This window comes from Lathyrus oleraceus, chromosome 5, assembly GCF_024323335.1.
Source record: "Lathyrus oleraceus cultivar Zhongwan6 chromosome 5, CAAS_Psat_ZW6_1.0, whole genome shotgun sequence".
Classification (NCBI taxonomy): Eukaryota; Viridiplantae; Streptophyta; class Magnoliopsida; order Fabales; family Fabaceae; genus Lathyrus; species Lathyrus oleraceus.
The window spans coordinates 363,142,411-363,169,660 of record NC_066583.1 but is presented as its reverse complement, the minus strand read 5'-3'; the positions used below and the strand labels follow the sequence as shown (position 1 = coordinate 363,169,660).

Below are 27,250 nucleotides of genomic sequence, written 5' to 3'. Positions count from 1 at the left end.
GGCACCAATTCTAACAAAACCTAGTCTTACATAACTAATCGCTGCCAATTGAATAAACGATAAACTATGCTAGAATTAAAATACCTAAGCATGCAAATCATATTAAAATTAAATGCAAGGGTATGGGAGAGAGATGACACTGAGATTTATAATGTTTTGGCGTTCGTCCTACTTTGCCTACGTGCACTCTTCAATGGTTTCCCATTGGAACCTGCATTGTTCATTTTTATTTGATAAATATTTGCAATAGTTCATATAATCATCAATCCACAATAATGTTGAGAAAAATAAATCTTCTATCAGGATCTTGACTTGTATACAACATAATGTCAAACTCTTCTTTGTAATCTTTACTCGATTGACGCTTCTTAAATCTTCCAATATCACCAATATGCTCCAAGCCTTCGTGTGTAGCAATTACCCCTTGATTTTATTGATTCCTTTAGAGATGAATTGTTTGAAGATTTGAGAATAACTCATTATTCAGTGGACAATGCTTCTAACTAGATACATTCTCCAATGTCTCTCTTGGCATGCTTTTTCACTAAGTTTGCTCTTATGTTCAAATCCTTCAACTACTTTTTCTCTACCTCTATAAAAGGAAGCTGAAGATTTGAAGGAAGGTGTACAAAAACAACGCAATACAATATATTTAGCATACCTATGAGCTTTCATTTGTAATTGTTATTGCATAAGATCTTAAGATTTTTTATCTTTTGTATATCTTAGAAATCTTAAGAGGTTAAGAACCTTTGTGGTTGTTTCATAACTGTTATACTTCTGATTGTGTATCTAAGTATAGAGGTTACCACTTCTACTAAACTATTTGTTTAAAGTAGAGGAAGTCTCTTGCCTGCGTGCTTGAGCAAGAAAGTATATTGTTTGTGCACTTGAGAAAGGTTAAGTTGGACGTACTTGTCCCTCTTAATCCCGAGTGCTTGGATGATGGTCGTAATTAGCCTATCGTCCGAGTATTTCCCATCCGCTCCAAAACACATTAAATAACTTAATCATGTTTATTATTTCGTGGAGGAAAAAGTCTAGTTGAACATAATTGTCCTCTTTAGTCCTAGGTACTTGTGTGATGGCCATATTTAGCCTCCCCCGCGAATACTAGTCATCAGTTGAAAAAACGTGACTTGATTCACCACACAAATTTCATAAATAACTCAAATAAAAAAAGTTTAGGTTGGACGTACATGTCTCTTCTAATCCCGAATATTTGGATGATATTCGTAATTAGCCTACTGTTCAAGCACTCATCGGCCACCCAAAAACATTCAACCCATCAAATCATTTTCTCTTCCCGTGTGATCCAAAACCTTTTCATAAAAGAGCAATGTTTAGTCGGTTCAACTGCAATACAAACAAATTCTTAAACCTCCAATTGTGAGCATAAAAGCAATGTTTAACTGCTAGAATGCGACATAAGCATTTATTCAATAAAATCAACCAACCAATACGTAGTTTTTTACAAAGAACTATGTGGCTTTCAATTCCTCGTCGCACCCGAGGATACATAGAAGTAAGACCCACAATCTTGTCAAGCACCTTTATAAAACCTTTTTGTGACATTTTATTTTTCCTTTTCAATATTCCAATAACCCGAAGAAAAAAAATGTAAGCTAACATTCTATTCACAAATCTAACTAAATGGTTTCCGCTGAGTACAACGGATGTGAGGGATGCTAATATCTTACCCTTGCATAATAGACTCCCGAAACCAAATTTGATTGCAATCACCAATTTCTTTTTCTTTTAAGGGTTTTATCGATATTTTTCTTTTTCTCCTGGAATAAATAAAATTTGGTGGCGACTCTCTTATCATCTCGAGCATATAAGTGCTCCAGGTTATTTTTTGCTCTGCGATAATTCTTAGCCATTTCATGTTAGGTTTGTGTGAAATGGTAGAACCTTGCTTAGGATATGTGAATATTTTATGTTTGTTGAATGCGTGATGAATTTAGTGTGATTAAATGTTAACAACTTGCATGTGCTATTTTAGTTGTAATTTAATCCTTATAACATACTAGTACATGTTAGGAATGAACTGATTGTGAATTGGTGTGCTGAAAATGGTGTTAGAAGATGAATTTTTGAAAAGATTTGTAGGTGCAATAGATTGCACTATGAACAACATTAGATTGTCACCCCTGAATTTGCATTATTTTTGAAACAGGATGCAGGAGCAATCAATTGCACTAAAACAACAATCGATTGAAACCTTTGAGAATTTGAAAAATGAAATGAATAATGGTTATGAAATCGGTTACACCTCTTGCAAACTTATCTCTCTTCACTTGTATGTCCTTGTCGTGTGACTTGAGTGCTAATAAGACTTGTACTTGTGATGTGATAACATGTTTGAATGTGTTGTTCATGATTAACAGTGATTGAGTTAGCATGTGTATGAGTTAAACCTTAATTGGTTAATAGATAAAAGTAAGAAACCCTAGTTGGTTGATAACGAATGTGTGAAATATAATTAAATTAGACAACTGTATGCAAACCCTAGTTAAGTTGAATAGTTGTGTATGTTCCCAATGGAGTTGATTAATTACGGATAACCTTAGTCGGTTAAAGGATTGTGTATGAGTATGCTTACCTAAAGAGTATTAATTGGCAAGTGAAGAACCTATCCCTTAAAGTAAATTAATCAGAGAAAGGATGTCAGATAACCTTTCTTTTGTATATAGACTTACCTAATGGATATTACTTGATAAGTGCGAATACATATGATCGTGTTAGAATCTGACAATGAGTATCATAATTCCTAGTACCGATCGAGAGTAGGATATGATTAGGTTTTGTAAGTCCCCAAGGTGGGTATTTCTAGAACTCCAGGGGTAGGTCCCATCGTAAAACCCTTCATAATAGATAAGGTTTAGTAATTCACTCTACTTGATGAGACTAGCCTTGCCTTAACATATCTAATTGACCATGTAGCTAGAAGCTAATCTTCATGTGTTGTGTAATCAATAAGACAGACACTCTCTTATACGCTTGCCCATTACGAGTAGGGTAATAGGTGATTACGTGATCACACATTGTGAGAACTTAAGAGTTTTAACCTCTTAGTTTGTTCTCATGATATGCGAGTATAATATTAGGTTAATGAGTAATAATAGGCACCTTTGATCGAGTAGACCCATAAGATATGGGAACTCCATTGAGATAAGTTGTATCTCACTACATGTTCAATATTTCAAGTGGATCGGGTAAGGATAAAGGTAAAGGAAAGGCATGAAGACTTTGAAGACCTTGTTGTTTTGACTTTTGTTTTCCGCTACATCTCTTTATCTTTTGTAGAATTGTATCAGACATCCTTTATATGTACACATTGTATTTTGTATCTTGGCAAATGTTATCCATATATTTAGATGTCATTCATATAATGTATGTACTCAGGATCAGTTTAACGGTTCACTATAATACCATTCTAGACGTGTATTATGTTGGGTTGTTACAATTTTGAAAGAAAAGAAATGAGACAATGACGAAGGTAAATAATACATTAATTATATATTAACTAGTTTTTTTTATGTGATTGTATTCTTGAATAAAATATTTATGATAAAATACATTACAACATTATATTTTAATTAAGCATACTATGATAAATCTATAGTATTTATAATCAATGTATTGTATTTCAAATATTTATAATGACAAATCTATAGTATTGGAGGGGATACTATGATAGAATGCACATTTCCTATAAATAACCAAGGAATGCCCTTGCTACCTAATTATTATTAATGTATGGATGATCAAGGATGAATTAAAAGTTGAAAACTTGCTTCTATAAAATTTATGTCAGCTTATTCAAGTTAGAGGCGACGGAGTTCACGTCGTGGATTAATGTGTCCTCCGAAAATAAGCATATGATAATTTGACCAAGTTATATGGTTGTTGTGTGGAAAGAAATAACATGATTTTATTCTACAATTACTTTGAAAATATATTCAAACATTTCATAGTTGTCTTAACATTCAAATAAGTGGATCTTATATAGAAGAATAGTTAACAATTATCAAATTCTATGAGTATTGAGACAAAAAAATGAAAGTCATTCCATAATCATAGGCATAACACATTACTAAATGATTTGTATTAGGATCTTGAAACTTTAATAGTTTGTAGTATTAAACAAAATACTATGATTTAACATAAAATAACAAACTCAAATGAGTCCAATTTAACTTATTTAATATTACATTCATGTTATCGAAATTTAAATCAAAGTGTTTTGTTTATTTCTTTTATAAGATGTATGTTTTTATATATAATAATTTTTGTTTCCTTTAAGAAATAAAAGTTAAGTGTCACTCTTCCATGCAATCATTCATTTTCACATATGTCATAATTGTGTCTCTCTTTAAATAAAAAAGAAGTTGAAGCATGTGTCTTACTTATGCCAAGATGGATTAAGAGCAATTGAGTTTTTCAAGGAACCATATTTACCACACACCCAACACAAGCAACCACACTCTCTCCATTCTTCCAAATCTACCCCTAATTATATATAAAAACACTTTAACTTAAGTGCAATAAAGTAATTTCATCATTTTCACATCTAAACTATGAATTACTCTCTGTCTATAAAAGCTCTCAAAACCTCTCATTGTAACAAACACTCATTTCTCACATCACATCACAGTTTCTCCCTAACAAGTTCAGTTCAGTTGTTTCTTTCATATAAATATGGTAAGAAACAACCCCAACGTTGTAGTTGTAACCATTCTATTTCTATTATTATCATTACCATTAGTCTCGTGTGAAGAATGTTCATCGAAATATGAAGGTGGTTGTCACGATAAAAATGAAGCACTAAAGTTAAAGGTAATTGCAATATTTTGCATATTATTGTCAAGCATGATTGGTGTTTGCATTCCGATTTTCACAACTTCGGTTCCGGCTTTAAAACCCGACGGAGACTTGTTCGTCGTTATAAAAGCTTTTGCATGCGGTGTTATACTTGCTACCGGTTATATGCACGTGATGCCAGATTCATTTGCGGATTTAACTTCTCCTTGTTTGCCTCAACACCCTTGACATAAATTCCCATTCACCACTTTCATTGCTATGATCTCCGCCATTTTTACTCTCATGGTTGATTCATTTTCTTTAAGTTATTTTAAAAAGAAACTTCCTATGTCTTCTTCTGTGAATAATTTGTGTCGCATCCGCGAAAAAAACAACTGGCGAGGCTCGAAAACAAAACACACACAGAGCCGCCACTGCGCGTTATTTATCCCAAGATAGGGAAAGGAAACGCTCAGAGAAACCTGGAAAGAACATGGTCTCGCGACCAAAGAGAAAGGGTAAGGGAGTCGGTTACGCAAGGGGAAGGTATTAGCACCCCTCACGTCCGTCGTACTCGACGGGATCCACGTCCTAGAATAAAGAAAAGGTTGCTAAACATCACACACACACACGGGGAACGCAGGTGGGGTTAGGAGAAGGAAGCTCGATAAGGTATCGCACCTTATGCCTACATATCTTGTCTGGAACAAGAATCAGAGCCACTGTAGTTCGGCTTACGCACGCCAAACAACACAAAACATACAAACAAGCAAGGGTGGCAAACATGGAGCCCGACAACCACTGGATGGAATTACGTCGGCATCCGAACCAAAACACACTCAAAAGGGCAAACGTGGAGCCCGACAGCCACTTACTGGACTTACGTCGGCATCCGAGCCAAACATACAGTCAGATAACAAGTAAACCCACGCAAAAAAAACAAAAGGTTGCCCGGAGTGGTCTCGCACGACCACCTGCCTACATACCTCGTCTGGCACGAGGATCAGGGCGATGTAGTTCCCCTGAAAGGGACGAAATAACATGCAAACTAGTAGGGAGTCTGGAACTCGAGCCTACAAGTCATCAAGCAAGCCAGAAGAGACGCCGAGACGTCAGAAGAAATGGCACACACAGACTAACAGGGAGTCGGGAACTCGAGCCTGATAGCTGCCAAACAAAACACACGCAAAAAAGAAAAGGGTGCCCGGAGTGGTCTCGCACGACCACCTGCCTACATACCTCGTCTGGCACGAGGATCAGGGCGATGTAGTTCCCCTGAAAGGGACTGAATTGCTAACCAGAAACCGGGGAAAGACACACTACTAGGGAGCTGGACTCGAGCCTAGTGTTGTCATGCATCGTTACCCTAAGTTCGGTTTTCTATCCTACTTGCATAAGCAAACTATTCCTATCCAGGAAAGAAGCCAGCACACAAGCATACAAAATAATTCAAGCACACATCAAATGAGAACAAGCATCTCAAACAGATATCCACACAGCACGCACTATAACCAAACAAGTGGCTCACACAATAGGTTTGACTGCCGAAGCGAGTCGTCTGTACGGGCTGGGTTTGCTCTTAACCTTGCCATTACGAGGCTAAGGTGAAGCAGATGAGAGGTGAAGTGAGGATCAGACCTCACAGCTCTTATCCCTAACCAGGGAGAGCTTCTGACAAATGAGCATGGGTCCAGAATGGGGGAACCCTTCTATACTCAGAGACTCTGACACAATGTGCACTGCACAGGATCTTGGGCTAGGATCTCAATGCTACAACCATGTAATGGGAGCAAGGAGAAGACTCAACTGAATAGTGGGGGGTAGACTGCATACCCCTACCTTCCACCAATTGCCTTATTTAAAGGACTTTCACCTGCTTGGCACAAAATTAAACAATCACAATCATTGCCTCTTAAGGAGGACTTCAGACATTTATTTGCCCGGCCCGGTAACAGCCGGGTCTCCAGACTACATGAAGTTAGGAAGTTATACCTCAATGCAAGTTGCTTAAGCAAAGCAAAGCAAAAGTTCACAAGGAACTGAGCAACTAAAAGTACCTGGAAACAGTCAAACACAGTTAGTACTCAGACAGACAAAACTAAACAGCAAAAGTTTTCACTCAATCAAACTATACAAATCAATGTACAACAAGGCAAGCTCAAAGCTTAAGCCCAAGCTTCACCACCTACAAAACAATGTTATGTTAGTGTACAAACATCAAACAACATCAATTGCATTTAACTCGATTCATTCTCCATGTGCATTATGCTTTTGATCCTGAAAAATCAAGCAAATATTAGCAACAAGACCACTAGGCTAAGCCTAGGGTCCAAAGGCAAGAAAAATTCCTAAACAGCAAGGTATTCACCAACCAAAGTCAAATTAATGTCAAACAAGAGCAAACACCATTAGTCTCATGTTTATATCATTCATCATGCTCATGTTATGCACAAAACAATCCACATTGGTCCAAATGAAGCACCAAACATGCAAACAGAACTATTGCATTCAAATCCACATCAAAACAAATCCAAAAATTCTCAAATAAATTACACCTAAACAGGGGCTAATCCAGGTATGGCACACCAAATTTCAGCTTAATTGGGCAAATGGAACCATGTCAATGAAAATCAACAAAAACAGATACAATTATAGGCTCCAAATCACAACATCAACACATACATCCACTTCAAAAATTCATAACTCAATGAAAACAAAAAAGAAATGGATGAGACCAAAACAGGGATGTCACATCATGTGTCTATTACAAGCATATCAAATTTCATGAACACTCAATACCACATGAGCATTTCACATTCAATCTACCAACCTATGTCACACAAGCTTGCACAATTGGTCAACAGAAATGAAAAATCACAATCAATTTGAAAATGCAATGTAAAATTCCACAAAAATTCATACAACATCTCAACATGTTAATGATTCACCATGCAAAATTTCATTTCATTCTAACAAGTATAGACCACTCAATTAAATCCAGCAAGTTGACATCAAGAGGTGTGACACAAATTGTCACACCTAAGTTCCAAAATTCATAACTCAATGATCAGGTATCAAAAACTCATGAAATTTATATGGAAATAAACATCAACCAGTCAACAATCATCACAAAAATTGGCAAGAATTTCTTTTACAATATGAGAATTTCATGATCAAATTGGTATAAGGTGTCAAAAATGCACATGTGTGAAAGAACCCTAGGTCAAACCAAAAATATACCATGCACAACTTTGACCAATAGGTCAAAAAAAATCTACACTCAATCACAAAGTCAACAAAACAATCCTCACATTTTTCTGATTTTTTACAATTTTCTATGAATTATTTAACATGTTTATGTATTTTTTAGAATTATTTGGAATTAATTGAATTAACACAATGGCATAATTGTAATTATGGAGGCGGGGGCGGTAAACTCCTAATTTGAATTTTCAAATGGAAAAACGGATTAAACTCAGTTTTGCGCAGAAGACTTCATCTCCTTCCTCCAGCCATTCAAGAACGCGTAAATCTCAAACCCTCACCAAAATGGACAAACCGATACTCGTTGGAATCGTCTAACTACGTGGATCACGAATATGAACTTAGTTTTGACTAACAGTCCCTAAATCTCAAGAATCGAACGCGTTAGGGTTTTAGATCTAAACTTCAGGTCACGATTTCTTAGCCTACAGTTGTCCAATTGCAAATCCAAAAGCATCATCGCATTCTACGAGCAAAGGACTACATCACGCACACAACAATTCAACAAAAGCTTGAGATCGAATTCCGATGATACCTGCTATGGCAGTAGTGAAACAGGACGAATTGGCACGTGAAAGCTCCAAACAGATGTAGAATGACCTTCCAGAAGTTGAACGCAATGCTCCAATTCGACCGAAGCTGCTCCTAATGCGCAAAAATCAAATTCACCATTGGAGGAGCTTGAAGGTGCAGTTGAGAAGGGCGCGGTTTTGGATGCTAAAAGGTACAAACAGATCGAGCATAGGCTAGTACAAGATCACTGCAAAAGGAATCTTCCAAAATGATCAAAGATTGATGGAGTTTTTTGGATTTTGGTTTTTTGAGTTCTTGAATGAATTGAGAGAATGTTGATGATTTTGATCTGAATTTTGGTGAAATGAAATTCAGTTATGATTAGAATGTGTTTAGGTTTATATATGTGAGCTTAATCATCCCTTAATCATGCTTAATCAACCAAATGCATTGTTAGTGTAAATGTCATTTTCAAGTGAGGGGTAAAATTGGAATTTCACCATGCCAGCTCAATGCCACCTATTTGACAGCTCATACACCTTCCAAATGTCATGTGTGAGCTGTAGAAACTTGTCTCACTCTCATTGGTTATGTAATTCTCAAATTCACCTTGTGTTTGCATTTGTCCAATTTTAGCCATTCCATTTTTCAAGCCAATTCTCAAATTACAAGGCCTATGCATGAAGTGATGATTCCAACAAATTTTAAATGCCATTCATGAGGTGTAGCAAAAATCCCCACTCAAAAATTCAAATTATTTTGAAAGTTGGACAATTTTGCCCTTGGTCCAATTTAACTGTCCAGTTGAAAATTGACCTTTTGCATTGACCACTTTTGGAAAAATCCAATTATGCACCATGAAATTACATGTCAAATGGAGTTTGTGCATATAAAGAACTTGCAATTTGGACAAACCATGTGGAAGTTATGGCCTCCTGATTATGGGTCATTTTTGAAATTCACTGAGCCATAATTTTCCAACCATACATTGGATTTTCAAGTTCTTGGACTTTTTGGAAAGGTAAGAACAAGATCTACAACTTTCATGTTGAACAAATTTTCATTTGAAGCTTCCTTGTACACGTGGCTTTGAGGTCAAAACTTTCCATTTTTGGAAACTTCAATTACAAGTCACTTTCTATTTTTGGCAGTTTTTGTCCTGACTTGATTTTCTTCATTCTTAAGCCTTGAGATGTCAAATAACACTTGTTCCAACATGAATGAAGTGTATCCAACTCATTTCCACCTCCAAATCCATCAGATCATGTACAGTTGACCACAGTTGACTTTTCCAACTGATAGATGAATCTGGCAATGCATAGATCAACTTTAACCCCAATCTCCAACTGAAATGGCTCAAGGGTGAAACCCTAGCCTCAATAAGCACAATATAATCATGAAATGATCCTCATATCCATCACAAACCCCATCTCCTGATTAAGCCCTGATTGGCCCAATGCAGCTGATTGGGGTTGACCAGTGGTCAAAACCCTAATCTCAAGGAATCTTCTTCAATCTTCTGATGACATCCAACCATGATGATGATGATGTATCATTGCAATCAAGATGAAGACCAACATCCATTGGAGAATCATGAAACCCTAATTCACAGCCCAATCCTCAGATGGCTAATGATCAGTCAATAAACCCTAGGCTTGCACTTTGACTTCCTCATCTCCTGATCAAGACTTGGGAGGATAGCTTGCACAATGTAACCACATGATATGCAATATGCAATGCCTAATGACCTAAAATGATATGCAACATGTTAAGCTTAGTCCCAAGAGAGGAGGGCAAATTTTGAGGTGTTACAGCTGCCCCTATTCAATCCACTGTGAACCTGTCGATACGAAATAGCCTCGGCTTTCGGATGATCAGGATGAAGAGTGATTGAATACCAAGAACAGACGAACAATTTGCACTCCGATGGGATAATAATTAACAGCGCCTGTCAGCATCGGCGAAGAAACAAACTCGAAAAACGTCAACCTGGATACCAAAATAAATGGTAACGCAGGGATAACCATGGCCTGAACACCACTCATCCGCTCGGGATTATTATTCCTTTCTTTTTTCATGCTTTTCTTGAACCCCGAAATTTCTGCTGATTTCTTTTTCTTTTCTTGAACCCCGAAATTTTCTCCGCTCTTTTTCATTTTCTTGAACCCCGAAATTTTCTCTGCGCAAACGACCCTCAGATCTCTGCATTTGAACCCCATTCTCCTGTTTGCCAAAATAAATGGACCCCATTCTCCGATTTGGACCCCAGTCGCCTGACGATAACCCGCGATCGCCAATATGAACCCCGTTCTCCAGAAAATGCCGCAACATCTCCCTTTCTCCGTTTGAACCCCATCTCCAGAAAATGTCTCCACATTTCCTTTTCTCCATTTGAACCCCGTTCTCCAATCTCTCGTGATAATTCCGCTGGCAACGCCGGAAATAACACCAAACCACTCTGAGGGCGACATGTCAGAGGGTATACCTTCACAAAAGGAAGGTAGCATGTGTATCTCTTCCTCAGAAGACACCTATAACGACCTCCACTGGCATCCGCCAAATTCTAAGGTGACACATGAACAGAAGATAATCCCAAGGACCTCACCCTGGATATAATCTTCAACTCTATCTCCATTTGAACCCCAGAAAATGCCTCAGCATATACTCTTCTCTGATTGAACCCCGATCTCCAGAAAATGTCGCAACATCTCCTTTTCTCCATTTGAACCCCGGAATCGCGCTGATCGCGTAACGTCTTCTGATATCATTTCCATCTCTGTCCGACGGAAACATTTCCTCCAATATCGCACTACTGGGGAACACTGCTGATCTGACGCCATGGTACCACACTCCTCAGAGTAACACTTTCAACCAGACACTGACTGATGACTGGGAAGAAACTCGACGTTTTACTGGACATCGAACAATGATGTTTACAGGACATCGAACAATGATGTTGACAGACATCGAACAATGATGTTGACAGGACATCGAACAATGATGTTGACAGGACATCAAACAAGGATGTTGACAGGACATCAAACAATGATGTTGACAGGACATCAAACAAGGATGTTGACAGGACATCGAACAATGATGTTGACAGGACATCAAACAATGATGTTGACAGGACATCAAACAATGATGTTGACAGGACATCAAACAAGGATGTTGACAGGACATCAAACAAGGATGTTGACAGGACATCAAACAAGGATGTTGACAGGACATCAAACAATGATGTTGACAGGACATCAAACAATGATGTTGACAGGACATCAAACAATGATGTTGACAGGACATCAAACAATGATGTTGACAGGACATCAAACAATGATGTTGACAGGACATCAAACAATGATGTTGACAGGACATCAAACAATGATGTTGACAGGACATCAAACAATGACCGACCAGACATTAAACAATGACTGGGAAATAACTCGACGTTTACTGGACATCGAATGATGATGTTTACAGGACACCAAAGAAAGCTCGACCAGACACTTACTGATGACTGGGAAATACTGTTGCTCCAAAATCCCGCTGCTGAACTCCTCGGAGTATCGTCTTCACTATCCGGCAAAACCAATCCTCAAGCGGTAACCACGGCTTGAATTGCGCTGATCGCGTAACGTCCTCTGATGTTATTTCCATCTCTGTCCGACGGAAACATCTCCTCCAATATCGCACTACTGGGGAACATTGCTGATCTGACGTCCTGATGCTAAACTCCACAGAGTAACATCTTCGCTTTCTGGCACAACCACCTCTCAAACGGTAACCACGGCTTGAGACTAGCTCTATGCTTGCAACAATGATGCATGATCTTTTTCTGCGTAATGCTCCATAATTATGGAAATGCTACGCGATTTATTATTTTTTCTATGCAACATGCTATGCTATTTCTACATGATGAATGCATAAAAAGCATCCCCCTCAAGGGACTCTTCTGAGGAGCACGAGACGCTCTGCTGAGGAACTCGTCCATACTCCGATCTCCACCCTGCTGGGGGAATAGCACTGCTGCTGCTGGGAAAAGGCAACCCTTGCTGGGAAGAACCTCCTTTGCATCCAATCCTCTCGAGAAACTGCGGGGATAAGCACCACCAACACCCTGTGGGGATACAATAGTTTTTTGACTTGCTGGGGATATCAATCCCAACTCTGCTTCGGGAAACCCTCACAGATACCTGCTGACTTTACTGAGGAAATGCTCACAGATACTCCGCTGGGGAAAACAGCAATCTCCCGACTCAACTGGGGATGCATCACTCTACCACCGGCTGGGGATAACCATCCTGACCCTGCTAGGGAAACGAATACTACTCCGCTGGGGACAACCCGCGCAACCCATAGGTAGAATCAACTCAGCTGGTGATGCAAAAATCCGTCCGCTACGGGACTTTGTTCAATCCACTGGTAGGATGAACACTGCTGGAGATATATTTCATTGAAACCCGCTCCACTCGGGGAACTGCTGGAGATATATTTCATTGAAACCCGCTCCACTCGGGGAACTGCTGGAGATATATTTCATTGAACCCGCTCCACTCGGGGAACTGCTGGAGATATATTTCATTGAAACCCGCTCCACTCGGGGAACTGCTGGAGAGATATTTCTTTGAACCCGCTCCACTCGGGGAACTGCTGGAGAGATATTTCTTTGAACCCGCTCCACTCGGGGAATAGCAACCTTCAGACCTGGCTGCTGAGGAAACACCGTTTTAAACCTGCCCGGGATAACCATCCTGACTCGGCTGGAGAAGTCACAGACTTGGAATCTGCTGGGGAGTTGACCCTCATATTCTGCTTGGGAACCTAGATGGGAAATGAGAAAAGTTGGTACAGAACACCCGTCGACTCGTCGAACCACGGTATCCACCTCCCAATCTCGTATCAACTTTCCACTTTTGAGAATTCCCAGACTCGTCTGGACCTTTTCTGCTCCATCATCTTATATTCCCAATTGCTCCGCGCTCGACGGAAAGCGTACTCCTGGGACTTATACAGAAATTTTTCCAATTTTTCGACTTTGAAGAGTCTTCTTGGTTAATTCCAAAGGTCGTCGCACGTCTCGTCGTTTCTCCGTCCCTTCTTCATGCACTCGTCCCCGATCAGACTCCGCGGGGAATTACATACTTTCAAACCTTCCGACTTTGAAGAGTCTTCTTGATTATTATCAAGGATCGTCGTACGTCTCAACGTTTTCGCCATTTTCGTTCCTGAGCGAACTCTCTGGGGATTTGTTACAAAGCTTCCACATCACAACCTGCAAGTGAGTGAAGAATATCTAACAGTTCCTGCAAAACAGATCGTTAGATAAAACCGTGCCCCAGGCGTGTCAAGATTTCAACACTTGGGTCACTCAACCTTCCAAATAAGATTTCCAGTTTCAATCTTATAAGCATGCATTGGAAGGAACCTGTATGTCTTAAAATGCAAAATTCTTTATCAAAAATATCTGGATGTTTTTGCAATCAAAGCGGTAATGAAAAAACAAAAACAAAATTATTTGACTGAATATGCATTTTATTGATTGGAAAAGTGTGGCTCAAATTGAGCAATACAAAGGAAGCAATTCCTGAAAAGAGGTAATTGCGCACAAAAGGAAAAATCTATCCTAATGGCAATGTGAAACCCGTGATCTCATCGAGTTCCAACTCAGTTACACCCCATATGTCCTCAGACTCTCCATGCTTTCTGCCTTCTGAACAAGACGCTTCTGATTGATCCCCACCGGGTATTATCCATGATGCCTTAACCAAAGCGCAAACGATCATGCTAGACGCAGTTGTTCGTTTCAATCCCCCTTTTGCCTGGACCGCCCTTTCGGGTTTTCAGTCCACCGGGATACCCATTTTTGCCTAAGTCGCCTTCTCAGGTTTTCGACTTGCCGGGTGTACAATTTTCTCATTTTATCCCTAATTTTTGCCCGAACCTCTTTCTGTTTTTGGTTCGCCGGGATGCCCATTTTTGCCTGGACTATTTTGTTCTTTTCGTCCAGCGGGTCAATTTATACGAAGTATTTTTTAACTGCGTCCGCATTCACAGGGGATGGAAAATCTTCACCATCCATGGTCGTTAACAACAAGGCTCCACCAGAGAAAACCTTCTTGACCACGAATGGACCTTCATAATTCGGTGTCCATTTGCCCCTACGATCGTTTTGAGGAGGAAGGATCCTTTTCAACACCATATCACCTACGTGATATACCCGAGGTCGCACCTTCTTGTCAAAAGCACATTTCATCCTTTGCTGGTATAACTGCCCGTGACAGATGGCTGCTAGCCTCTTTTCCTTAATTAGGCTCAACTCTTCATACCGGGTCCTTACCCATTCAGCCTCTTGCAACTTCACGTCCATCAGGACTCTCAAAGAGGGAATCTGAACCTCAACAGGTAATACCGCCTCCATTCCATATACCAATGAGAAAGGAGTTGCCCTAGTAGATGTACGTACCGACGTTCGACACCTGGGCTATAAGCTTCGTACTCCGCCACCACTGTGGGTACACTCAAACGTTATCCGGGCAACAAAATCTTATTCTCCTTAACCTCCCCATCAGACATCAGAATCCGTTCGGATTTGGGGTCAGGCCCCTCCTCCAGGATCGGTCACTCTCAATCTTTCGATTTGAGTACCTCGAGATGTCCTCATCAGGGAACTCAAACTTCATCGGTTGACAACCTCAACGAGTTGCAGAGAGATGTAATCAGACAATACACCCCTTGATTGCTTTCTGAGCGGATCACAAATCAGTCAACATTCTTTTGCTCTCCCGCAACCCATCCGGTCGCTGTTGGCTTCTCAAACACATACTCGATCGGATCCATCTCGGAAATCCACAAAGTGGTATGAACCAGCATAAACTGTCTCAGTCGGCGAGCAGCCTATGCCAAAGTACAGCAAGTTTTCTCGAACAGTGAATGTATTGTTTCACAGTCGGTAAACTTTTTGCTAAGGTAAATTGCATGCTCTTTTCGACAAGACGCGTCATGCTGACCCAATACACCTCGTAGACCCCTCGAAGGTCGTCAAGTACAGATTGACAATTGCTCCTTCCACGGGAGGTATCAGAATCAGAGGTTCCTGCACTTATTCTTTTATTCCTTCAATGCCCCTTGGCAGTCATTATTTCACCTGACCGTTTGATCTGTTTTTTTTTCAACATCTTGAATATAGGTTCGCACGTGGCTGTTAAATGAGATGTGAACCATGACAGATAGTTCAATTTTTCTAAAAAACCACGAACCTCTCCTTTATGCTCTCGGTTCAGGCGTTTCTCTTATTGTTTTTTTTTTTTTTTTTTTTTTTTTTTTTTGCAGGATGAACCTCGATTCCTCCTTTTTACAATACACCCCCAGCAGCTTACCGGATCGCACTCTGATAGTGCACTTATCTGAATTCAACCTCAGTTTGAATCATCTTCTCCTGTCAAATAACTTGGCCAGATCTGCCAGATGCCCCTCTCCTGTTTGGGACTTTGCTATCATGTCATAGCATTCGATTTCATGATAAATCATATCATGAAACAAAGTCACCACGGCTCTCTGATACGTGGCACCGACATTCTGCTTCTTCAGAGGACAGTATTCTTTCCATGGCAGCTTGTGTACAACGATATCGGTGTTCAACCCCGGCATATCCTGACATGACCAGGTGAAGGCATCCACATGCTCTTTCAACAAGGCTACCATTCTGCTCTCGACTCGCCTCTGAAGCGGCCTCATTTTTCTATTTCTTTCCTGACCTCGGCGGTGCTTGGAGTAACAACCTCAATCCGCTCCTCGTGCGGCTGAATCACCTGCTCCTCTTGTTTCAACAACCTGGCTAATTCCAGCAGATCACAATCTTCTTCGCCTTTTTCTTCAGCAAGATAGATCGGTTTGTCGAAGTCATATGAGGTGTAACCAAATCGTTATCAAAGAGATCCGGAGAATTATTTTTCGACTTTGGGACGAGACAAATCAAAAAAGAAAAATGAAAATAAACATTGCCATTTTTATTTGTTTTTAAACTGCAAAAATAAATGAAAAACAGGGAACCCCGCTTTTTGACTGAAAAACATCCATTTATTAATGATGCAGAAAATGCAAATTTAAACATGAGGTGGCCCTTACAATGGACCATTACGTGTCGGGCAACACATATGGCTTTCATGCAGATAAAATAGAAACAGAAATCATTACTCTTCCGGATGAGTGGCAGTGCTGATCTGTTAGGCCTTCCAGCTTCCTGGTACACACGATTTTATCCATTGATCAATCTCCCAGTCACTGTCAGTTTCTTTACCCACTGTATAGGCGTGATCTGAATCTAGCATTCCGGCACTGACAAAGGTGAACGACGGACGACGTCCTCTGTTCTGCTCAGACGAGTCTTGACCTGGATGATAACCAATCCCAAACACATCCGCCTTTACCACAATGCCTACGATCTGTCCCCAGCCTGGGATCCCTCCATTTCTCACCACTTCCAATGCCTGCTTATAAGAAGAAATGGACGGCTTTTTCTCTTTCTCAACACCAATGGCATTTTCCACCTTGACGGTTTCAGCTGCCAGACTGAGTGCTTTACACCTTGCATCGTCCATTTTTGCTTTCATCATTCTTTGGACCGCTTCCCCAATTACTACACACTCTTTTGTAGCGATAGCGGCACAACAATCATCAACACGAGGAAAAGCTCCACTTTTTGTTGGACGTTTTGGGACCACAGACATTGGCACTTTTAACTGATCCTTCTCAGTCACCTCTATCCCTTTCTTGTCCTTCGACATCATTTCCACTTTTACAGGACCATGCCTTGTCACGGGGTTAGCACTATCATCTGCCATCGGTGCAAAGCTGATTGCCTTAGAATCCACCAAGTCCTGGACCACATGCTTAAAAGCTTTGCAATCCTCAATGTGATGTCCGGGTGCCCCAGCATGGAACTCACACCTGACATTCTCATCATAACTGGCAGGCCTCTGATCAGGTTTCAACAGAGTCAACATCCTCGGCTGCACCAATCCAAGATCCTTCAACTTTTTAAACAGAGAGGCGTAAGTCACGGGCGGCTTATTGAAATGACGATCTGTCGTCCTCCTTCTCACTTGGCCCACAACTCTCTGTGTCCTCTGTTGAGGTGGTGATTGCCGCTGTTGTGCAGATGAATCACCAACAGGAATGGTTACGGTGGTAGCATAAGGGTGGTAACGATCCTTACCGCATTCTCTTTTAGTCTGCGCACCACCTGATTCAACCTTCTTCTTGGGCTGACCACTGTCAAGGGATTTCTTCACTACAGAGTCAGAGGGATTTGTTACTTCGGATGACGGAGCCTTTCCCTGAACTTCTTCCTTAATCATCCAGCCCTCAATCCTTTCTAATCTCTCGGCCATAGCTTTCTGCCCCAAGGCAAGCCCTTGCACAACACTGACCAAATCCCTCACCATCTCTTTCAGTTCGAGGATGTCAGCGTTGGGAGGATCCATCAGTCTGGGAGCATTGCGCCTGGTGTAATATCTGTGAGGACGAGTTGAGTGCAAAGGTACAGTTCTGCGAGCACGAGCAATGATTCCTGCAAAACAGCAAACAGGTTAATATGCATGAATGCCACGTCTATCCATACGAGGAACACTTTGTCTCTTGATTCTGGTTTCATCGAGACGGATAATATTTTGACAATAACATTCTGAAATTCAAGATGTCTCTCAACCAGATTCTCAATCCATAATACTCCCCATATGGCTAGACGTAGGTTTGATGCAGATGAATGCAAAATGAGAATGATGCAGATGTATGCAATGCACGGGGCCATCCTCCAAGTCATCTGATCATTTGTTGCTCTGAGTCACAGCCTTGATTTCTGAACTGATCATAACCATCTGAGGGAATATGTAACCACCAATCTGACCCACGGGTTCCGAAATAAACGGTAGACAGATACATCATCATCATCATCTGACAATCTCTGAGCAGACATTCTCAACCATCTGACTTGGCCCGGGGAATCCTGAAATAAACGGATCCCCACTGATAAATATCTCGGCCCGGGGAATCCTGAAATAAACGGATCCCCACTGATAAATCACGGACAACACTCCGGCGTCACGGCAATAAATGACCATAAATCCGACTTATAAATATGACTCTGATCCACGGAACAATTAGTCACCATCAAAGTCACCCTCTGTACCTGTGATAAAGATCATTCCCTCCCCACTCACGGGTGTCATCTAGGCCAGGGCAAGGTCGAGAGAAACGCAACATAAATAACCTTTCGCAGAATACCATCATATACACACCCGAAGTATGTAACGATAATATCCCACCAGGGTCTGAACTGCTCGTGATGTCAATGTTCCGCTAAGTGGCGCATACCACCCGCTTCCCATGAATCACTCTATTCCTAGGTTTCCTAGATTTCACTCATAGCCTGGGTATTGGGCCTTTTACCTCGAGTAACCCCCACCCCAAACAGTGGAACCACCTGTACAGAGGACGGTGACATGATAGTATGATGCATGCAAATATTTATGCAAATATATACACAACAGAATAATAAATGCAATAAATAGAGCAACACAAGCAACCTAAACTATCCTAGAACGCTAGGAAGGACTCGCTTAGGGACGATGGACCAGCATAGGTCTACATCGTAGTTCCCCAGCAGAGTCGCCAGCTGTCGCATCCTGCGAAAAAAACAACCGGCGAGGCTCGAAAACAAAACACACACAGAGCCGCCACTGCGCGTTATTTATCCCAAGATAGGGAAAGGAAACGCTCAGAGAAACCTGGAAAGAACATGGTCTCGCGACCAAAGAGAAAGGGTAAGGGAGTCGGTTACGCAAGGGGAAGGTATTAGCACCCCTCACGTCCGTCGTACTCGACGGGATCCACGTCCTAGAATAAAGAAAAGGTTGCTAAACATCACACACACACACGGGGAACGCAGGTGGGGTTAGGAGAAGGAAGCTCGATAAGGTATCGCACCTTATGCCTACATATCTTGTCTGGAACAAGAATCAGAGCCACTGTAGTTCGGCTTACGCACGCCAAACAACACAAAACATACAAACAAGCAAGGGTGGCAAACATGGAGCCCGGCAACCACTGGATGGAATTACGTCAGCATCCGAACCAAAACACACTCAAAAGGGCAAACGTGGAGCCCGACAGCCACTTACTGGACTTAAGTCGGCATCCGAGCCAAACATACAGTCAGATAACAAGTAAACCCACGCAAAAAAAACAAAAGGTTGCCCGGAGTGGTCTCGCACGACCACCTGCCTACATACCTCGTCTGGCACGAGGATCAGGGCGATGTAGTTCCCCTGAAAGGGACGAAATAACATGCAAACTAGTAGGGAGTCTGGAACTCGAGCCTACAAGTCATCAAGCAAGCCAGAAGAGACGTCGAGACGTCAGAAGAAATGGCACACACAGACTAACAGGGAGTCGGGAACTCGAGCCTGATAGCTGCCAAACAAAACACACGCAAAAAAGAAAAGGGTGCCCGGAGTGGTCTCGCACGACCACCTGCCTACATACCTCGTCTGGCACGAGGATCAGGGCGATGTAGTTCCCCTGAAAGGGACTGAATTGCTAACCAGAAACCGGGGAAAGACACACTACTAGGGAGCTGGACTCGAGCCTAGTGTTGTCATGCATCGTTACCCTAAGTTCGATTTTCTATCCTACTTGCATAAGCAAACTATTCCTATCCAGGAAAGAAGCCAGCACACAAGCATACAAAATAATTCAAGCACACATCAAATGAGAACAAGCATCTCAAACAGATATCCACACAGCACGCACTATAACCAAACAAGTGGCTCACACAATAGGTTTGACTGCCGAAGCGAGTCGTCTGTACGGGCTGGGTTTGCTCTTAACCTTGCCATTACGAGGCTAAGATGAAGCAGATGAGAGGTGAAGTGAGGATCAGACCTCACAGCTCTTATCCCTAACCAGGGAGAGCTTCTGACAAATGAGCATGGGTCCAGAATGGGGGAACCCTTCTATACTCAGAGACTCTGACACAATGTGCACTGCACAGGATCTTGGGCTAGGATCTCAATGCTACAACCATGTAATGGGAGCAAGGAGAAGACTCAACTGAATAGTGGGGGGTAGACTGCATACCCCTACCTTCCACCAATTGCCTTATTTAAAGGACTTTCACCTGCTTGGCACAAAATTAAACAATCACAATCATTGCCTCTTAAGGAGGACTTCAGACATTTATTTGCCCGGCCCGGTAACAGCCGGGTCTCCAGACTACATGAAGTTAGGAAGTTATACCTCAATGCAAGTTGCTTAAGCAAAGCAAAGCAAAAGTTCACAAGGAACTGAGCAACTAAAAGTACCTGGAAACAGTCAAACACAGTTAGTACTCAGACAGACAAAACTAAACAGCAAAAGTTTTCACTCAATCAAACTATACAAATCAATGTACAACAAGGCAAGCTCAAAGCTTAAGCCCAAGCTTCACCACCTACAAAACAATGTTATGTTAGTGTACAAACATCAAACAACATCAATTGCATTTAACTCGATTCATTCTCCATGTGCATTATGCTTTTGATCCTGAAAAATCAAGCAAATATTAGCAACAAGACCACTAGGCTAAGCCTAGGGTCCAAAGGCAAGAAAAATTCCTAAACAGCAAGGTATTCACCAACCAAAGTCAAATTAATGTCAAACAAGAGCAAACACCATTAGTCTCATGTTTATATCATTCATCATGCTCATGTTATGCACAAAACAATCCACATTGGTCCAAATGAAGCACCAAACATGCAAACAGAACTATTGCATTCAAATCCACATCAAAACAAATCCAAAAATTCTCAAATAAATTACACCTAAACAGGGGCTAATCCAGGTATGGCACACCAAATTTCAGCTTAATTGGGCAAATGGAACCATGTCAATGAAAATCAACAAAAACAGATACAATTATAGGCTCCAAATCACAACATCAACACATACATCCACTTCAAAAATTCATAACTCAATGAAAACAAAAAAGAAATGGATGAGACCAAAACAGGGATGTCACATCATGTGTCTATTACAAGCATATCAAATTTCATGAACACTCAATACCACATGAGCATTTCACATTCAATCTACCAACCTATGTCACACAAGCTTGCACAATTGGTCAACAGAAATGAAAAATCACAATCAATTTGAAAATGCAATGTAAAATTCCACAAAAATTCATACAACATCTCAACATGTTAATGATTCACCATGCAAAATTTCATTTCATTCTAACAAGTATAGACCACTCAATTAAATCCAGCAAGTTGACATCAAGAGGTGTGACACAAATTGTCACACCTAAGTTCCAAAATTCATAACTCAATGATCAGGTATCAAAAACTCATGAAATTTATATGGAAATAAACATCAACCAGTCAACAATCATCACAAAAATTGGCAAGAATTTCTTTTACAATATGAGAATTTCATGATCAAATTGGTATAAGGTGTCAAAAATGCACATGTGTGAAAGAACCCTAGGTCAAACCAAAAATATACCATGCACAACTTTGACCAATAGGTCAAAAAAAATCTACACTCAATCACAAAGTCAACAAAACAATCCTCACATTTTTCTGATTTTTTACAATTTTCTATGAATTATTTAACATGTTTATGTATTTTTTAGAATTATTTGGAATTAATTGAATTAACACAATGGCATAATTGTAATTATGGAGGCGGGGGCGGTAAACTCCTAATTTGAATTTTCAAATGGAAAAACGGATTAAACTCAGTTTTGCGCAGAAGACTTCATCTCCTTCCTCCAGCCATTCAAGAACGCGTAAATCTCAAACCCTCACCAAAATGGACAAACCGATACTCGTTGGAATCGTCTAACTACGTGGATCACGAATATGAACTTAGTTTTGACTAACAGTCCCTAAATCTCAAGAATCGAACGCGTTAGGGTTTTAGATCTAAACTTCAGGTCACGATTTCTTAGCCTACAGTTGTCCAATTGCAAATCCAAAAGCATCATCGCATTCTACGAGCAAAGGACTACATCACGCACACAACAATTCAACAAAAGCTTGAGATCGAATTCCGATGATACCTGCTATGGCAGTAGTGAAACAGGACGAATTGGCACGTGAAAGCTCCAAACAGATGTAGAATGACCTTCCAGAAGTTGAACGCAATGCTCCAATTCGACCGAAGCTGCTCCTAATGCGCAAAAATCAAATTCACCATTGGAGGAGCTTGAAGGTGCAGTTGAGAAGGGCGCGGTTTTGGATGCTAAAAGGTACAAACAGATCGAGCATAGGCTAGTACAAGATCACTGCAAAAGGAATCTTCCAAAATGATCAAAGATTGATGGAGTTTTTTGGATTTTGGTTTTTTGAGTTCTTGAATGAATTGAGAGAATGTTGATGATTTTGATCTGAATTTTGGTGAAATGAAATTCAGTTATGATTAGAATGTGTTTAGGTTTATATATGTGAGCTTAATCATCCCTTAATCATGCTTAATCAACCAAATGCATTGTTAGTGTAAATGTCATTTTCAAGTGAGGGGTAAAATTGGAATTTCACCATGCCAGCTCAATGCCACCTATTTGACAGCTCATACACCTTCCAAATGTCATGTGTGAGCTGTAGAAACTTGTCTCACTCTCATTGGTTATGTAATTCTCAAATTCACCTTGTGTTTGCATTTGTCCAATTTTAGCCATTCCATTTTTCAAGCCAATTCTCAAATTACAAGGCCTATGCATGAAGTGATGATTCCAACAAATTTTAAATGCCATTCATGAGGTGTAGCAAAAATCCCCACTCAAAAATTCAAATTATTTTGAAAGTTGGACAATTTTGCCCTTGGTCCAATTTAACTGTCCAGTTGAAAATTGACCTTTTGCATTGACCACTTTTGGAAAAATCCAATTATGCACCATGAAAGTACATGTCAAATGGAGTTTGTGCATATAAAGAACTTGCAATTTGGACAAACCATGTGGAAGTTATGGCCTCCTAATTATGGGTCATTTTTGAAATTCACTGAGCCATAATTTTCCAACCATACATTGGATTTTCAAGTTCTTGGACTTTTTGGAAAGGTAAGAACAAGATCTACAACTTTCATGTTGAACAAAGTTTCATTTGAAGCTTCCTTGGACACGTGGCTTTGAGGTCAAAACTTTCCATTTTTGGAAACTTCAATTACAAGTCACTTTCTATTTTTGGCAGTTTTTGTCCTGACTTGATTTTCTTCATTCTTAAGCCTTGAGATGTCAAATAACACTTGTTCCAACATGAATGAAGTGTATCCAACTCATTTCCACCTCCAAATCCATCAGATCATGTACAGTTGACCACAGTTGACTTTTCCAACTGATAGATGAATCTGGCAATGCATAGATCAATTTTAACCCCAATCTCCAACTGAAATGGCTCAAGGGTGAAACCCTAGCCTCAATAAGCACAATATAATCATGAAATGATCCTCATATCCATCACAAACCCCATCTCCTGATTAAGCCCTGATTGGCCCAATGCAGCTGATTAGGGTTGACCAGTGGTCAAAACCCTAATCTCAAGGAATCTTCTTCAATCTTCTGATGACATCCAACCATGATGATGATGATGTATCATTGCAATCAAGATGAAGACCAACATCCATTGGAGAATCATGAAACCCTAATTCACAGCCCAATCCTCAGATGGCTAATGATCAGTCAATAAACCCTAGGCTTGCACTTTGACTTCCTCATCTCCTGATCAAGACTTGGGAGGATAGCTTGCACAATGTAACCACATGATATGCAATATGCAATGCCTAATGACCTAAAATGATATGCAACATGTTAAGCTTAGTCCCAAGAGAGGAGGGCAAATTTTGAGGTGTTACAATTTGGAAACGACAAAGGAATTGGAACTTGGTCATGTTCATGGTCATGGTCTTGCGATTGCAAATGGACATGAGAAGAATGTGAATGCCGAACAATTGCTTCGATACCGTGTTGTGGCTCAGGTTAATTAATTTCTTTGTTATTAAATCTTATATTTATGTTGAGTTTCTTGTTTCTTGTTTCTTGTTTTGTTGATATGATGTGTGTGGAATTGGGTTCAGGTTTTGGAGTTAGGAATTGTGGTGCACTCAGTAGTGATTGGTTTGTCAATGGGTGCTTCGGAGAATCCTTTCACAATAAAGCCTCTCATTGCTGCACTTTGCTTCCATCAACTCTTTGAGGGAATGGGTTTGGGTGGTTGCATATTACAGGTATTATTATTATTATTATTATTATTATCACTATTACTATTATTATACGACTCTAATGTGTTATGTATATTTTTTACAGGCTGATTATGGAGTGAAGATGAAAGTGATAATGGTATTTTTTTTCTCAGTGACGACGCCATTTGGGATAGCATTAGGGATTGGATTATCGGAAGTGTATAGTGACACTAGTCCAACTGCACTAATTGTAGAAGGGGTTCTAAATGCTATTTCTGCAGGGCTTCTCAATTACATGGCACTTGTTGATTTATTGGCTAATGAATTTATGGGTACAAAGTTGCAAAGTAGAATCAAGCTTCAATTATTGTGTTATATAGCTGTTTTTCTAGGTGCAGGAGGCATGTCGGTTATGGCAATTTGGGCTTAAAATATAGTAAACTTAGTTTAGTTCTTACTCATATAACTTTTATGTTAGTTAGTTGTAACCATTTTTTTAAGAAAAGTATGGTTTCCTATTATTCTAGTTTAGTCTAGGAATCACGTTTTTGTGACTTCATTATTTGATGGAATATAGTTACTTTGTTTATAGTTCATTCTGATTTTGCTCATTGGTGTTGTTTTTATTTTTTTTACATGTTTTGTTATTCTTTATTTGCTTCCTAGCATTCTGTAGGTGTTTAATTGGCTGCATTATATGGTAAAACACTAGCTGGATTCTAATGTCTTGACTGATGTCATGACATGGTGTGTATGTGTGACTGCATTGCAGGTTAGAATATCTAACTGTACTCTGATGTCTTGACTGATGTCATGACACACTTGAGTAGTTACTGCAGGATTAGCTAATACAGGATTTATTGAATGTCAAACTGGAGACTGTGACATTCATTCCTGTCAGCAGCTACTGAGGAATAGAACAGCTGGTGTTCTGTTAGAGCTCAGTATTCATTTGCAGTCTGGTTATCAAGGAAGAACCAGATCTGGCATAAGGCCTAATGTATGAATGTCAAACTGGATGTTATGACATTCATCATGGACAGTATATACTGAACATTAGACAGAGTGGTGTTCTGCTATACTTCAGCATGTTACTTAGTCTGTTCTTCAAGAGAATAACAGAACTAACTTAAGGCCAACTGTGTAAATGTTAAATTGGACACTTTGACATTTATTAATGTAAGCTGTTACTGTAGTATGGTCATTTTGATCATGTACAGGTCAGCAAAATTGTACAGTCTATTTTCTGGAAAAACAGACTCAGCATATGGACCTTGATGTCAAGCTGAATGTCGTGACATTCATTCCTGACAGCATATACCATATTGTAGGTTGTTTAGTTTTCTGTTTCAGCTTTTCTTGGGCTATTCTTCAGGAAGTCAACAGCTTAGAGAAAAACCAGGAAATCAACAACCAAGTTACATTTAATGAACCTAACAAATAGCCTATTTGTTAGTAACCTAGATATTGAATTTATGGGAACTCGCGTGACCTTAAATTCAGGAGAATACAAGTGCAAAAGCCCAGGTACTGCAATATAAAAGGGAAGGCGTTCCTTCATTCAGTTTCAGGGATTTTGAGGCGTGAAGATTTTATGTGTCCATCATATTTCACTGCTGTATTTATGTGAGTCTTGTATTAGACGTATCTTGTAAGCCAAGCCATTATCAAGTAGATGATTGTTGTGGCATAGGGTGTTCATTGAGTTGTAAGTGTTGTGTCGCTCAAAGCTTTTAAGCGTGAGTGCTGTGTATCTTGATTAAAGCTGTGAAGCACAATCAAGAGTTGTTTGAAGTGTGACTTCAAATTGTCTTTAATATTGATTAAAGGTAGTAATCACTGAGGTGATTGAGGGGGAGTGAGTAGGAACTCTGATCTTAGTGTAAGATTGAAATTGCATTGGGTAGGGATTAAGTGATAAGTTGTAAACGGGTGAGTTTAGCTTTGAATTGATACTACTAATAGTGGATTTCCTCCCTGGCTTGGTAGCCCCCAGATGTAGGTCATGTTGGACTGAACTGGGTAAACAATTACTTGTGTTATTTACTGCACTTACGTTCTGCATAATTCCTGTCTGTGCAGAATTGGATGTCATAACATCGCGTGTGACATCTAAAGTCTGATAACTAGAATTTCACATTCTATAATCCATAAAAGAACGCGTATATCCTCATTCTTTCATGAGCAAGAGTTTATAAGCAATTGAGATTCATTAAAGGTCACCAAAGTAGATGTTTCCTGACTCATACATTAAAAAAATAAAGCATATTTGTCACAAATAAATAAATATAACACAGTAAAATTTTGATTTTTTTTAAAATAACCATATTTTTAAAATTAAGTTTTTAAATAATCATTTAAAAAAATAATAATCACTTTTGAAACAGATGAACTTGCGCATCCCACTTAGATTACAAAGGATTCCAAAATATTGAACGGAGGCGTCATG

At 39.9% G+C, this 27,250-nt stretch overlaps 1 pseudogene; it reads left to right on the top strand.

The window, feature by feature from the left end:
• Window positions 1-4,662: 4,662 nt before the first annotated feature.
• On the top strand, window positions 4,663-25,231 carry LOC127079193 (fe(2+) transport protein 1-like; annotated as a pseudogene).
• The last annotated feature ends 2,019 nt before the right edge of the window (window positions 25,232-27,250 follow it).